At 42.0% G+C, this 4588-nt stretch overlaps 1 protein-coding gene across 2 annotated transcripts in view; it reads left to right on the top strand.

Moving 5' to 3' along the window:
• The window catches only part of LOC110047789 (eukaryotic translation initiation factor 3 subunit D-like), a 91770-nt gene extending 91665 nt beyond the window's left edge, over window positions 1-105 (top strand). For both annotated transcript variants that reach the window (XM_020753532.2, XM_089289678.1), the window contains one exon: window positions 1-105. This exon is cut by the window's left edge and continues 690 nt beyond it. The gene's annotated coding sequence lies outside the window, so the exon portion shown is untranslated.
• Window positions 106-4588: the final 4483 nt, after the last annotated feature.

The following is a 4588-nucleotide window of genomic DNA, read 5'->3' as shown; positions in this document are numbered from 1 at the left end:
AAATATTAGCGCGCTTGTGCTGTAAAACTCTTAGCCATTCATGCCACTCGACAGAGGAAGTGCTATTTAGGAGAGGCAAATAAAAGAAACTGTAGGTACCTGCAATTAAGCTGTTGGTGTAGAGACTTAATTTCGTCATATCGGCTTGACGTACGTTTCCTCCCCTGGGTGACCCTACTAGGCCTGTGTCAGTCCTGTCCCTGTCGTGGTTGTGACTTCCTTCAGTAACTTCTATTGATTCCAGTGTAGGTAATGAACATCTTTGACGAGGCCCTCAGATTGCGGTAGCTTGCGAGCGGACAGCACAGTTTGGTATACATGTCATTCATGTGGGCGTTAATTAACGAAAGGCGTAATTGACGATGAAGGTTATGGCTTGTCTAAGCGAGCATGAGATTGCCCCGCTTGCTCTCTGCCTCCTTTTCAATTGCAGCAAGATTTGTTCTTTTGGCGCTGCCTTTCAAGGTGGGGTAAAAAAATGTTCGCGAGGGCACACCGTTCCCTAATGCAGCTACATAGATGCTGTAAACTTCCCGAACATAATTAGCTCCAAATTAGCCTTTGTTAAGAGTTTGATGGCGACTACAACATTTCAGTATCCTTTACTTTCGCCGTATCTCTCCTCCAGTGCTCACACCTTTATGATACCATGTGCATGACACCACGTCAGTAAGGTGCAGAGTGCGCCGGTGTAAAACAGATTTTGCAAAACAGTGTTACAGATTTTGTCGAAGAACTCCAATGTTTTTTTTTTCCTCACCAAACACATATACAGTATAGGAAAAAAAAATAGCTTATTCAGTTGTCGGTCTAGGCCAGTAGATCTGCGGAAAAACTGTGCCCTCGGCTTGTGTGGTGTATTATCGCTTCCGTTTTGGGCGCCGCTTTAAATCTCATGGGAAAAAATTTTTTAGAGTTTGCTTCCATCTATGAGGAATTCTTCTCCCTTTTCAGCGTTATGTTTGGGCCGAGAAAAATCTCATAACAACGGCGTGATCGTAGCTTTTCTCGCAGAGTCCCATACGGATTTATGAGTCTAGCGGAACCTGTTTACTCAATAGTTTGGGAAAGCCTTAATACAGAATGTGTCGGGGAGGAAACGTCCAGTGAAAGTAAAAAAAGGAAAAGAGGTAGGCGGAAAAACACCTAAAACAAATTCCAGCCCTCCAAGATCGAGAGTTGAAATTCGTGACACCTTTGGTCGCTTTTCGTCGTTTGGCAAAATTTAAAAGCTAAAACAAGCAAGATGCTTATAGGGAAGCGTAATACCGCACCGTGAAATTTAGAGTAAATTACCTCGAATGGATAGAAGACAGTGCTTTCAAGCATTGTAAAATAAGAGCTACTACGCGCGCGCTCAGTGGTCGATAGGTGTGTTTAGATGAGAGTACGTAAACATGGTCGTTGCGTTTTAGATTCGCCTGTATTTTTGAGAATTATTTTATGAAAGCAATAGAGCACTTTTTCCGTGTTGACATAGCCTCATCTCAACACTCGGGTCTGCTGGGAGATTTCTCGAAACTTATGCAAACCCTCGACTACGTTTCGGGTTTGCATAACTGTCTCGAATTCTCCCAACCCTCCTCGTGTTTATATGAGGCTATGTGAACACGAAAAAAAGTGATGGCAGCAACACAACTCCATTTACTGACAAAACCAAAGCAACTTCTCACACTTTTTCTTATATGAAATGTTAATCGTGGGGAAAAACCCAGTCTTCTCACCATAAAGGTACCGTAACTTCAATGCCACACAGTCTAAAATGTTGTCAGATTTTCCACCAAGTGTTCTTCAAACCTCTTGACAGTATTCTATACTTCTCTAAAAATGCTAACCGATTCCAAAACTCATTTTGATTTTCTAGTTAGCCTCTTCAAGGCGTTCATGAAGAACTTCCCGTGCTTTTGCTGAAAAGCCCCCGGGGAAAGAGAGAGACTAGTGCACTACTTGTTTACTAGTTTAATGGTACAAAATGCCGCCGAAGGGAAGGAGGATGTAAGTGTCAACGTAGAGCAGGGTTGTTCCCATGCAGAACTCAGCATCGTCGGTAACGGTAACAGCCTTGGTTTGGTTAACTTCTCGGATTACAGCACTCGGCAGCACTAAGCTTCATTACATTTTCATACGGAGAAACCTGTATTAACTTGAAGCGGACACCCTCTAATAAGTGGACACCAGCTGAAGTCCCAAACTTTTCTTCCCACAGTTACTGTAAAATAAACCTGCATTCAGCGGACACCTCTCTTAAGTGGACGCGGACACCAATATTAAGCCATTTTGCTGCACAAAACCTGCAATAAGCGTACACTTCAAGGGCTTTTTACTTCTGAAATATTCAGCTGAGACTCCCTTAACACTGTACAGCGATGTCGTGTTAAAGCTAAGTAGATATTTCCAGATCTGCCAGATGGATGCATTGATTGACTGGCCAATGTGCTATGAGCAGTCTTTGATATTACACTGTGTTACACTGTGTTACATAAGAGTTAACAATTAACTATTATTGCAAAACATATTAGAACCTGTTTAGAGTGGACATTATAGGGTCCTAAGGGTGTCCGCTTAATACAGGTTTCACTGTAGCTCTCTTGGGGCCTGTTCCAAAGCGGGTTACCCTAGCAAGCAGGTTACCCTAGCACTCACACATTTCCTCTTTTTTCCTTCGTCATGCTAGGGTTATCCGGGTTACCCGGGTTAACTTTTTACCTTGTAAACACTTCAGGTTAGGTTAACCCGCCAACCCGGGTTAACTTTTTATGTTTCCAGACCCTTTGAGTGTAACCGCGCATTAAACTGTCCCGGGTTGTAGGGTTACCCTACCTGTGAAATTTTGCTTGTAAACCCGGGCTATCTTTTGCCCTCCAGCTAGGGTTACCCCGCCCTGGCCTCCCTCCTTGTAAACAGGTTGTTACGGACGAAACTCGCGCTCTTGTACTGGTACACCTGGAGCTTCCAGAAACGTCCCAAAATAATTAAATAGCATTATTGCGAGGCTTCTAAATTAGAAAACAGTCAAACTTCCCGTAAGTGACCACCCAAAATGTCAAGCCTTTGTGGTCGCTTAGGAGAGCTCAAAATTTTGCCTCATCATTTGGTAACTGCAGAGACTTACACCATGTGTTACACCGAAAAATGTAATAATCACCACAAAATGTAATAAGAATCGCCGCAAAATGTAATACTGTTACGCCGCAAAATGTAATAATCGCCGCAAAATGTAATACTAACGCGAAATGTAATAGCATCAACGCAAAATGTAATAAAGTTATCAACGCGAAATGTAATAACTTTCCAACGCAAAATGTAATAACTTTTTAACGCAAAATGTAATAACTCCTGAATTGCAAGTATGTTCAACTTAGTCAAAAATTAGTAACAGTATCATGAAAATCTTTGCTTTGATGATGACTTCTTTAGTGAACGAATATACTTTTTTTTCACATACACCCTTCTGTTATATACCTGGTGAAACCTGTCTGCCCACCACGTTTTCAACAATACTCTAACTGGGCTGGCAAAAAAACTACCACGTTAAATTTTTTACTAGGTGGGCCTAAGGGTTGTCAAATCTGAGTATTTATGTGTATACATGCAAACCTTTGTCCTCGTGTCAGTTTGGCCACCCACGCATTCGCATTGACAGGTCACTTCCGAAAAATTTGTCAGTTGTCACATACTTTATCTCGATTGCCTCTCTACACGTGATACAATATCCTTAATAAGGGATTTTCGCAACTAAGGCGATGACCTTGTGGGAAATAGCTGTTTTAAAACGCGTCTAGTTGCATTCTACATAAATTTCCATTCTCTAACTACAATTCACGGCTGTTTGGAATAAGGGCAATTTAACCTTAAAGTGCACCTAACCCCAAATTTTTTTTTTCGCTAAAACGAATCTAGACTTTATTTGAAGCATTTGGGCGAAGAAATTTTTGAATTTGGTGGAATCCTCGATTTTCTATGCCCTTTCAAAGTCGCGCTTGAAGTGCTTCACGACCGCGTTTTAGGGGCGGGCGGTACCTGATGACGTCTACCCAGGAACCAAACACAATGGCGCCTCCGTCAACTCTCTGTATTTGCTCGAGAAAATGGAACACAAAACCAATCGTTCCGATGTATTTTGGGACTAAACCGTCCAAGTTTTGTCTCAGAATCATTTCTTTTTCGTCACTGGAGTCAGAGTTAAGTTTCGATTCGGAAGACTCCGAAATAAACTTCGATCGAGCACATTCGACAACTGTGAACTCACTGCTTAGAGCTTTGAGAGCAATTTACAATATTTCAAGCGACGAAGGGGAAGACTTCTTTGCGGACGAGCTGCTTGTATATTAGGAATGGAAAGCTAGATACGAAGCGGAGGAGCAGGCAAACGAAAAGCAGGAAAGAAAACTCAAGGACTGCTTTGGATGGTAATTTCGTCAACTAAACATAAGATTCCCACGCGTGTTTATAGCCCGTTTACATTTGTCCTTAGCGAGAATGTATTTTGTCAAGGTGTGATTGTTCTGTTAAATCCAGTTTGTGTTTTACTTTCAGTTGAATGCTTCATGTTTATAAGAGCGACGTACGTGTTGCAGTTTTCGAGACT

The sequence above is a fragment of the Orbicella faveolata genome, unplaced genomic scaffold, assembly GCF_042242905.1.
Source record: "Orbicella faveolata isolate gen_17 unplaced genomic scaffold, um_ofav_v1 contig_2, whole genome shotgun sequence".
Classification (NCBI taxonomy): domain Eukaryota; kingdom Metazoa; phylum Cnidaria; class Anthozoa; order Scleractinia; family Merulinidae; genus Orbicella; species Orbicella faveolata.
Note: the sequence above shows the minus strand (reverse complement) of the source record. Positions and strands in the feature narration are given on the sequence as shown.